Source organism: Sminthopsis crassicaudata, chromosome 4, assembly GCF_048593235.1.
Source record: "Sminthopsis crassicaudata isolate SCR6 chromosome 4, ASM4859323v1, whole genome shotgun sequence".
Lineage (NCBI taxonomy): Eukaryota > Metazoa > Chordata > Mammalia > Dasyuromorphia > Dasyuridae > Sminthopsis > Sminthopsis crassicaudata.
Genome location: NC_133620.1, coordinates 461779101 through 461791125, shown reverse-complemented (window position 1 = coordinate 461791125; position 12025 = coordinate 461779101). Strand labels below are relative to the sequence as shown.

General features: G+C 36.8%; 1 long non-coding RNA gene across 1 annotated transcript in view; it reads left to right on the top strand.

Annotated features, from left to right (window-relative positions):
* Positions 1–300: 300 nt before the first annotated feature.
* LOC141541459 (uncharacterized) overlaps positions 301–12025 on the top strand; it is an 89250-nt gene continuing 77525 nt past the window's right edge. Inside the window, exon 1 of the long non-coding RNA XR_012481811.1 lies at positions 301–797. This is a non-coding gene — a long non-coding RNA (uncharacterized LOC141541459). The remainder of the gene's footprint in view (positions 798–12025) is intronic.

Below are 12025 nucleotides of genomic sequence, written 5' to 3'. Positions count from 1 at the left end.
AATCATCTAGAAAACTAAGCGTTTGTATTTTGGAAAAGGGGATAGAGGGAGGGCAGTTCAGAGAAAGGGCAGGGTGAAAGGGCTGGCTGAGCCATAGACAACTTGTCAAGTTGACAAGCAGGATGAACCAGAGATTTTTCTGACCCATAACCAGAGCCCAGTTAGAGTCAGAAAAATCTCGGTTACTGATCTGCCCTGATCCATCTGGGCTTTGTGATCCTAGCCAAACAATGCTTCAGAACTCTGTTAAGTCTGGAAGTTTCAGAGCAGCTGCTTATTGGTGGAGGAAGTTTCCTCACTGGGAGACCCCTAATTCAATACGATCGTCCATCTTGTTCACCTTCCCCTCTCCCATCCTACCTCCCCACCTCTGTCAATAACACCCTTTAGTTCTTTGTCCATTGAAGGTACTTGAGAAAGGTTTGTTGAATGAATAAATTGGCATTTTAAATGGGGGGAGAATTCTTAAACCAATATTAATGGTGGGCTACTCACTAGTAGCAGGTAGATCTTTCCGGTCATCCTCAAATCTTCAGACCTCTCATGGCTTCTTCCATTTCCCACGTGGCACCTTTGGTTTCTGTGAACGCCCGTCAGCAACATCACCTGCACCGGGGCCTGTGAATGACCTTGGCCAAGACAGGCTGTTCCCACCTTCCCCCTATCAACACTTCTCGCTCTCACCAGCTGCTGTGTCTTTGCTGCCAAGCACACCTGCCTGCCTGGGATGCCACAGCCCTGCTCTGTCCCTGCTGACAGCCAAAAAGCCTGAGCCCAACAAATGAATAAACCAACAGGTAATTAATTTTTAATTTGTGTCATTTAAAATGTGTTGCCTGGTTTGAGTTGGGTGTGTATGTTTTCTCTGCACCTTTTTTAGAGGCAGAAAATCATCAACTATCCAAACGGAGCCTACTCCTTGGAATTGCTCCAGCCCTTCCTGCTCGCGGCACTGAAGTCCCAAGAAGAGAATTAAAGGAAGGCCCTGCTGTGTTCAAACCAGTTACCCTCCTAGTACAGATTGCCGTAGAAAGTCAGACTTAGTCTTATGCAATTGTTTTTCTGGTGGGAGTATGTTATGAAATACAGATACAAATACAGACACTTTCTGTGGACAGCTCCAGGCACCTTCCCTCACCTCCTTCTCCTTCCTTTTCAAATTCTTCTAATCCACTGGTTCCTTCTCTGTTGCTCCATACCAAGCTCACCCATCCCTACTTGACCTTATCATCACTCAAATTCTCATTCTCCATCTCTTTTCCCATCTAAAATCAAACCTCAAGGAAACTCAAGTTGACAAGCATTTCCTAAGTGTTTACCGCATGCCAGGTACTGTGTAGACTGTTAGAACAATTGACTTCTATACTCTCTGCCACCATTTTCTTACCTTCCACTCACCTCTCAGGACTTTGGTAACGTGGTTTCCAGTCCCACTGTTTAACTGAAATTAATCTTGGGATGGCCTTCGAAACTTCTAGCGCCAAAGGTCTTGTGTCGGTACTCCTTCTTGATGGACCCCTTTCTTCTGGAAATACTCTCCTCCTTCATTTCTATTACACTATTGTGACACGGCTCTCTTCTTCCTTCTCAGTTTTGTTTATATGGTCATCCACCATGTTATTCCCCTTTCTGAGTGAGTGTAGCTCAGGGTTCTCTCCTGGGTAATCTTCTCTTCTATTCCATTGATCCCATTCACCTGTCATGGCCTCAATCATCCTCCCATGAAGATAACTTAAGAATCTATATACCTGGGCCTCACTTCTCTCCTGGGCTCCTGTCCTCTGCATATCCAACTGCCTTCTGGAAATCTCCAATTGGTTATCCTATGGACATCTCAAACTCATGAAAAACATCGTTCCCCAAAATTTACCCCTACACTTTACTTCCCCTGATCTATTAAGGGAATCACTATATTTCCAGTCTCCCATCCTCACAGCTTAGCAGTAATCCTTAACCCCTCACTCTCACTCATCCTCGTATCTAATAAATTGCCAAATCTTGTCAATCCCACACCTTAAAAATCTCTCATATCAATTTCCTTCCCACTCCTCTCACTACATCCATCCTAGTACAGGACCTCATCACCTCTCACCTAGACGCTGGCAATAACTTTCTAATTAGTCTCCTCCATCCAGTCTCACGCTCTTTTCAATCTATTCTCCATACAGCTGTCAAATTAATATTCCTAAAGCATGTATTTTCTGGGCTCAAGAAAATTCTTTGGCTCCATATTGCCTTGAGGATAAAATAGAAATTCAACTCTTTGACATTCAGAACCTCTCACAATCATAGCTATCTTTCCCAGCTGATTACATATTATTCTCTTCACATACTCTATTATCCAGTCAAACTGCCTGGCTTACTGTTCCTTGAATATATTGTTCCATTTCCTACCTCCATGATTTTTACAAAGGCTATTGCTCATCCGTGGAATACTCCCTTCAAATTCAAGCCCACCTACCACCTCCTTCATGATAATCTTCTCAATTCCTCTTATTCTTGGTCATCCCTCAACTCCATCAAAAAAAAAAAAAAAGTACCTATTCACTTGTGTAAAATCTTGAGGGTAACCAATGAGTGTCAAGCCTGCTGGTAAGCTAGAAAGGTGCTTCCCCCAAGAATAAAAAGACTTCCTTTCCCCAGAAGAATGGACACATGAGAAGTTTGTTCCAAAAGCCACAAAGGTACTCAAAGTGGGCACTTCAACTTTGGTCAGACATCAAAGAATCCAAGATTATCTACTGTATGTTGGGCATTTGTCAGTCGTTTTGCCTTGTCTTACTGCTGGATTTCACTGATTCTAGAAAAGAATAAGGCTGACTATTTTGGCAGCTCTATAACACTTACATATAATTCACATACTAGTCAAGACATCACCCATGATGTTATTGTTTCTCTTTGAAAATGAAAAACAAATGATATATATCTTATATTTACTTTTCTGTAAACATATTACTCTTCCCACAATCATACCACAAGAATGTAAGTTCCATGTGGGAAGGGTTTATTTGTATTTCTGTGTATGTATATATATATATATGGAGAGAGAGAGAGAGACAGAGAGAGAGAGACAGAGAGAGATAAATATAGATATTTATATGCATATATGTATATATATATATAGAGATAAAAATAGATATACATATATAGATATGTGTGTGCATATATAAATGTATATATATATAGAGAGATAGCTAGATATACATATAGGTATAAATATGTGTATCTATATATGTATGTATATATATATAGAGAGATACATATAGACATAGATATGTGTGTGCATCTGTGTGTGTGTATATATATATATATATATATATATATATATATATATATATATATATATATATACAGAGAGAGAGAGAGAGAAAGAGAGAGAGATGTAGCTAGATATCATAAGGGTATAGATATGTGTATGTATATATATAGAGATACATATAGACATAGATATGTGTGTGCATATAAATAGAGAGAGAGATAGCTAGATATACATATAGATAATAGTTATGTGTATGCATATATGTATGTGTGTATATATAGAGAGATACATATAGACATATATGTGTGTGTATATATATATATATATATATATATATATATATATATATATATATATATATATATATATACACACACACACACATATATATCATTGATGATCAGCAAGGACTTGAACCCAGAATTGAACAAAAGAAGGAGAGATGTCTGAAAAACCTTCAGGAAGTTACAAAACCCCTTTAATGGTCACGAGCTTTTAATAAAAGAAATTCAATTATTTTTACTATGAGTATTCTATTACTACTCCTGTGTAATTCAGACATATGGACTGTAATCTCTAAAAAAATAAAAAAGTGCACAGGGTTCAATAAAAGCCCCCTGGTGGGTAAACCCGGAAATGACATGTAACCAGTAAGGAATTTAACAGAATAACAGAAACAAAAAATATTAAGACATCAAAAACATCTCAACTAGATTAGAATGGTGAGCTGAAAGCAACAAGATGAAATGTTACATTTAACCTGGATAAGAGAAGTGTGATATAGTGTGCAGAGAGAGAGGATAACTTGGCTTCAAACCTAACATTTGTCAGATACTGGCTATGGAACCATGAGTAAGTTAAGCAATCCCTGAGTATTTTAGACAGCCTCCAAGACTATAAGTTGCAGACAAGATGCTAGCTTCCATTAAAAATCTCCTAAACAGTGGAAATCACAGGACCAGTGATCATCTCAATGTGTAAATTAATGCCTTTGGGACTCAAAATATCAATTATTAGCTTTAGTAGATAAAGATTTCGCTTAATAAGAATTATTTGAAAAGGAGATGATGGCCTCAGGGGACCATAAGTTCAATATTAATCATTAGTATGGAGAACCATGCAACATAATAATTTTTTGGAGAAAGAAATAAAATTAGGTCCACAACATACTAGATTAGACTCTTAGTTTGTTATTATACCAAAAATGTCTGATATTGTTTGTGGTTCTCCATACCCATGATCCTTCACCTCTGCAAAGAAGCAAGGAGAGATGCTTTCTTATATCTCTTCTTTGAGACCTAAACTTATTCTTTATACTTTTCCCAAAATACATCTTGAATTATTCTCTAGCTGTCATTCTATCCATTGATGTTAAAATCATGTACGTACCGTTTTCCTATTTCTATTTACTATATTCACTTTGCATCAGTTCATAGAAGTTATTCCAGACTTCTCTGAATTCACTTTCATCACGTTTTTTAATAGCACAGTAACACTATAGTACATCATGTGTCATTATTTGTCTATCTATTTATCATTCAATGCTCCCAGTTCTTTGTTAGTATAAAGCATTCAAATCAAAATATTTGGGGGGGATAGAGAATCTCGCCTTTCACCACTGAGCTCCTTACAGTATCTGCCTAATAGAAGGCTCTCTGAGTCAATGGAGATGGACATTTTAGTCACTTTCTTTGCATAATTCCAAATTGATTTCTTTCCTTTAGGATTGCCTCTGGGCATCATGCATCCATGACAATGGACTTTAGAGACACACTAGGCAAAGAGAAACTGGCTATGTTGAACCATTTAATTGAATCTAAATTAAAAAAAAAAAAAAAAAAAAAAAGAACTACCCTCAGAATGAAAACAGCGTGTCCTAGAAAAGAACTATTTTCAAAAAATAATTAACTTCTTATGAATATTTCACTGAAAGGACACATTGTAAACCAATATTAGTTGACAGCGAGCTTTTGTGCAGGAAGCTGACAAAAGATCATGGGGCCAGGCTGGATTATATAGGACATCCTTGACAAAGACAGGGTGCTCTAGAGTAAACCCAAGCAATCAGACTCCAGGCCAATCAGACAGCCTTTAGAATAAGAGAGTACAAATGAGCTAAGATTGCTACTGTAATTCCATGGGTGTGAAAAATCATAGAATTGGACAATTTATTAGACTCTATTTAGTTAACAGAATGTAAGCTTGCAGCTCTAGAGCATGAAGTGATATGAGAAGCCAGCTAATCTAATTTCATTTTTAAAAAGAAATTTAGGGCCAGGGGCTTGACTATGATTATAGGAGTAGTGTTAAAGGTAGAATTCAAATTCAGGTCCCCTGACTCCAGAACCTCAGTTTATGTTTGTGTATTTCCATTTCTTTTTCTTTCTTCATTTTTTGTTTGTTTGTTTGAGGCAATTGGGATTAAGTGACTTGCCCAGAGTCACACAGCAAGGAAGTGTTAAGTATCTGAGGACAAATTTGAACTCAGGTCCTCCTGACTTCACTGCACCACCTAGCTGCCCCTGTGTTGGTGTATTTTTAAAAATATATTTGAACTAGATTTATATTATGTGATTTATTTGGAAAAGTCCTCTTGCAAAATTCTTCATCAAAAATTCTTCTACAGTATTGGGTGCCAATACTTGCATGATGATTTAATGAATCCAATCAGAATTTTTTTCCCAGAAAGCCTAAGGAGTCATGAGAAGAGAGAAAGAAAGGATGAGTTGGTTCAACCTGGTGTGCCATGTAATGCGTATGAAATGATTAATTTCATGTTTGGCCAGCCATGACAAGGAAATTCAATGGAAGACACCAAAACAGGATTATAAAATTTAGCTTACTCTGGAAAATCACAAAAAGGGAAGACTAAGTGCAAATTTTGCAGATTTTACTACCTATGTGACCCTGGGAAAAATCACTTTAACTCTCTGAACCCTGAAACCTTTCATCACCGGGGAAAGGGTTGAACCTAATGGTCTTTAGCTCCCTTCCAGCTATAAATCCTATCAACGCTGAACAGACAAGATCTTGTTAATTATACTTAGTTCAAGATCTTAATACTTCTTAGACCAATATGGACTCACTCCTTTCCTGGTCCAATTTTAACCTTGAAGTTCAAGTTTGTACTTCCTTTGTGAATCACTTCCCATCAAATCCAATCTCAAATCATCTTATTCTTCTCTCTCAATTTTTGTTGAACCTATCCTCTTGTGCCAAATACAGATTTAGATGGGGAAGAGACTTTAGGGATCATTCAATCTTAGGATCGTGCTTCTCTTTACCATATTCACTTTGCATCAGTTCACGTAAATCATTCCAGACTTCTCTGAATTCACTATCTTCCTCATGTTTTATAGCACAGTAATACTGTATCACACTCATGTATCATTATTTATTTATCTATTTATCATTCAATGGACAACTACTTTGTTCCCAGGTCTTTGCTACGACAAAACATGCAAATCAAAATATTTTAGAGTATAGAGAATCTCCTCTAATAGTCATTCTATCCATTGATGTGAAAATCACTGTACAGAGTGTTTTCCTGTTTCCTGTTGGGAGATCATGGCATTGTAGAAAAGACTCCATCTCTCTGTCTTTATCTGTCTCTGTGTTTCTCTCTGTGTCTGTCTCTCTTTATTTCTCTGTCTCTGTCTCTGTCTCTCTTTATATATACATATATATGTATATGTATATATGTATATATATGTACATATATATAATATATTTATATATTACATGTATTATGTTTATAATATATTTATATATAATATATAAATATACAAATGTGTATGTATATGAATAAGATGTAATGTAATCTGACTTTGAAACTTTACAAAGAAATGAATAGCTGCCTGATATTTGGTTTTTGACTTTTTATTTAACTTTTCTCTCACTTTCTTATAGCTATCTCTGCAATTGAAATATTAGCTTCTTAAGATCAAGGTTCAAATTCTAAACTTTTTTCTGTGTCTACACCAGGGCTTCTTAAGTTTTTTCCACTCGAGACTTCCGGCCAAGATGGCGGCGTGGAGGCAGACAGCTGCTTGAGCTCCTCGTTTTCTCTCAGAACTTACTTCATGACAAGCCTCTGACTTAATGCTTGACCCAGAAAGAAATCCACAAATTATCACCAAGAGAAGACATCCTTGAAAGTCGCCAGAAAAGGTCTGTGTTTGTTCGGGGGAGGGTCAATCAGACTGGGCGCAGACTGAGGGCAGACAGCCAGAGCAAGACAGGCAGCTCACACAGCTCAGACCGGAGGGGGAGGGGTGTGATCTCTGTCGTTTTTGTGAAAGGGCTTTTGCCCCAGTGTGGATGCTCCGTCTTGGCAGCAAGCCAGGAGCGGTGGAGAGGGTGTAAACACTGGAGGTGAAGATTAAAACCCCAGAAAGCCAGCGTCTCTCAGAGCCCGGCCACCCCCAACCCCCACCTGGACTGACTCGGTGCGTTCTCGGAGCCTCAGAGCGCAGACTCAGTACAGTCATTGCTGTTCTGTTAGTGGCTCTCTGCTGCCCTACCCCCAGTCTGTAGAGGAAGCCCATTAATACCATCCAGCCCTATCCCCCGCAAAACAGACCAATTGTTTCTCTTGTCAGTTTGTTTTCTTTGATTCCTACTCTGACAAAATGAACAAAAAATTCAAAAGGGCTCTAACCATTGACAGCTTCTGTGTGGAGAGGGAGCAGACTTCAAATGCTGAAGAGACTAGGAACAGAATGTCCCCAGATGTATCCCCTGGGAGGGATATAAGCTGCTCCTCAATACAGAAGAACCTCATAGAGGAAATCAAAAAGGCTCTCACAAGAGAGCTGGAGGAGAAATGGGAAAAGGAAAGGGAGGCTTGGCAGGAGAGCCTGGAGAAGTCATCCCATGCATTCAAAGACAGAGTGGATAAAGAAATCAAATCATTGAGAAACAAGATTAGTGAGCTGGAAAAGGTAAACAACTCCAAGGAAAACAGGATTAGAGAGCTGGAAAAAGAAATCAGCTCTCTAAAAAATACAATGGAAAAAAATTCCATAGAAGATAAAAACTCAATTGGACAATTACAAAGAGATATAAAAAAAGTGAGTGAAGAAAATACATCATTGAAAATTAGACTGGAACAAGTAGAAATGAATGACTCAAGGAGAAACCAAGAGGGAGTCAAGCAAAACCAGAGAAATGAGACAATTGAAAAGACTGTCAAGTACCTTACCAGAAAGACAACAGACCTGGAAAACAGATCCAGGAGAGACAATTTGAGAATAATCGGACTCCCTGAAAAATGGGAGGAAAAAAAGAGCTTGGACACCATTTTTGAGGAAATTATCAAAGAGAACTGCCCAGACGTTTTGGAAACAGAGGGTAAAATAGACATTGAGAAAATTCATCGATCACCTACTGAAAGGGACCCTAAAATCAAAACGCCAAGAAATATAGTGGCCAAGTTCAAGAACCATCAGACAAAGGAAAAGATATTGGAAGCTGCTAGAAAAAAACAATTCAGATATGGAGGATCCACAATAAGGATAACACAGGATCTAGCAGCGTCCACATTAAAAGAACGCAGGGCCTGGAACATGATATTCCGAAAGGCTAAGGAACTTGGTATGCAGCCAAGAGTGACTTACCCAGCAAGAATGAGCATCATTTTCCAGGGAAGAAGATGGACATTTAACGAAATAAATGAATTCCATCTATTTTTGATGAAAAAACCAGACCTACATAAAAGGTTTGATCTTCAAATACAGAACTCAAGAGACTTCTAAAAAAGGTAAAAAGAAATCTTGAGAACTATACTTCTGTCAAAAAAATATGTAAAGAACATATGTACAATTTGTCTTAGAAACTAGAGGTGGAAAGGAGATTATATCATAAAAAAGTATAAAGTGGTGGTACTATATCTCATGAAGAGGCAAAGGTAACCTATTATATCTGAGAGAAAGAAAGGAGGGAGATGAACATAGCGTGTATCAATAGACATATTCGATTTATGGTGAAACTTCTTCCACTTCATTGAAAAGTGAAAGGGAAGGAGTAAGCTAAGGGGAAGGGAATACAGTAATTTCGAGGAAAAGGGATAAAATAAGGGGAGGATCTTTAAGGTGGGGGAGGGATCCTAAAAAGGGAGGGCTGTGAAAAGCAAGTGGTGTTTACCAGTTTAATACTGGATAGGAGGGTAAAAGGGAAGGAAAGGGAAAAAGCATAAGCAGGGGTTAATAGGATGGCAAGCAATATAGAATTAGTCCTTCTAACCATAAATGTGAATGGGGCAAACTGCCTCATAAAGAGGAAGCAGTTAGCAGACTGGATTAAAAGTCAGAATCCTACTATATGTTGTTTACAGGAAACACACCTGAAACAGGATGAGACATTCAAACTAAAAGTAAAAGGGTGGAGCAGAATCTATTATGCTTCAGGCAAAACCAAAAAAGCAGGAGTAGCCATCCTCATCTCAGATCAAGCAAAAACAAAAATTGATCTAATTAAAAGAGATAAGGAAGGGCATTATATCCTGCTAAAGGGAAGCATCAATAGTGAAGCAGTATCAATATTAAACATGTATGCACCAAGTGGTGCAGCATCTAAATTCTTAAAAGAGAAATTAAGAGAGCTGCAAGAGGAAATAGATAGCAAAACTATAATAGCGGGAGATCTCAACCTTGCACTGTCAGAATTAGATAAATCAAACCACAAAATAAATAAGAAAGAAGTCAAAGAGGTAAATAGAATACTAGAAAAGTTTGATATGATAGATCTTTGGCGAAAGCTAAATGGAGACAGAAAGGAATATACTTTCTTCTCATCAGTTCATGGAACCTATACAAAAATTGATCATATACTAGGGCATAAAAACCTCAAAATCAAATGCAGTAAGGCAGAAATAGTAAATGCATCCTTTTCAGACCATAATGCAATCAAAATAACATTTAATAAAAAGCCAGGGGAAAATAGACCAAAAAATAATTGGAAACTAAATAATCTTATACTAAAGAATGATTGGGTAAAACAGCAAATCATAGACATAATTAATAACTTCACCCAAGAAAATGACAATAATGAGACATCATACCAAAATGTGTGGGATACAGCCAAAGCAGTAATTAGGGGAAGTTTTATATCTCTACAGGCCTACTTGCATAAAATAGAGAAAGAGAGGGCCAACGAATTGGGTTTACAACTAAAATTGCTAGAAAAGGAACAAATTAAAAACCCCCAGACAAACACAAAACTTGAAATTCAAAAAATAAAAGGTGAGATTAATAAAATTGAAAGTAAAAAAACTATTGAATTAATTAATAAAACTAAGAGTTGGTTTTATGAAAAAACCAACAAAATAGACAAACCCTTAGTAAACCTGATTAAAAAAAGGAAAGAGAAAAAGCAAATTGATAGTCTTGAAAATGAAAAGGGTGAACTCACCACTAATGAAGAGGAAATTAGAACAATAGTTAGGAGCTACTTTGCTCAACTTTATGCCGATAAATTTGATAACTTAAATGAAATGGAAGAATACCTTCAAAAATATAGCTTGCCCAGATTAACAGAGGAAGAAGTAAGTAGTCTAAATAGTCCCATCTCAGAAAAAGAAATAGACCAAGCTATTAACCAACTTCCTAAGAAAAAGTCCCCAGGACCAGATGGATTTACAGGTGAATTCTACCAAACATTTAAAGAACAACTAACTCCAATGCTATGTAAACTATTTGAAAAAATAGGGATTGAAGGAGTCCTACCAAATTCCTTCTATGACACAGACATGGTACTGATACTTAAACCAGGTAGATCGAAAACTGAGAAAGAAAACTATAGACCAATTTCCTTAATGAATATTGATGCTAAAATCTTAAATAAGATATTAGCAAATAGACTTCAGAAAATCATCCCCAGAATAATACACTATGACCAAGTGGGATTTATACCAGGAATGCAGGGCTGGTTTAATATTAGGAAAACTATTAGTATAATTGACCATATTAATAATCAAATTAATAAAAACCATATGATCATCTCAATAGATGCAGAAAAGGCATTTGATAAAATCCAACATCCATTCCTACTAAAAACGCTTGAGAGTATAGGAATAAATGGACTATTCCTTAAAATAATAAGGAGCATATATTTAAAACCTTCAGTAAACATCATATGTAATGGTGATAAACTAGAACCTTTCCCTGTTAGATCAGGAGTGAAACAAGGTTGCCCACTATCACCATTACTATTCAATATAGTACTAGAAACTCTAGCCTTGGCAATAAGAGCCGAGAAAGAGATCCAAGGAATTAGAGTAGGAAATGAAGAAATCAAATTGTCACTTTTCGCAGATGACATGATGGTATACTTAGAGAACCCCAAAGACTCTGCTAAAAAGCTATTAGAAATAATTCAGAATTTTAGCAAAGTCGCAGGATACAAAATAAATCCACATAAATCCTCAGGATTTTTATACATTACCAACACAATCCAACAGCAAGAGATACAAAGAGAAATTCCATTCAAAATAACAGTCGATAGTATCAAATATTTGGGAATATATCTACCAAAGGAGAGTCAGGAATTATATGAGCAAAATTACAAAACACTTGCCACAAAAATAAAGTCAGATTTAAATGATTGGAAAGACATTCAATGTTCTTGGATAGGCCGAGCGAATATAATAAAGATGACAATACTCCCCAAACTAATCTATTTATTTAGTGCTATACCAATCAGACTCCCAAGAAACTATTTTAATGACCTAGAAAAAATAACAACAAAATTCATATGGAAGAATAAAAG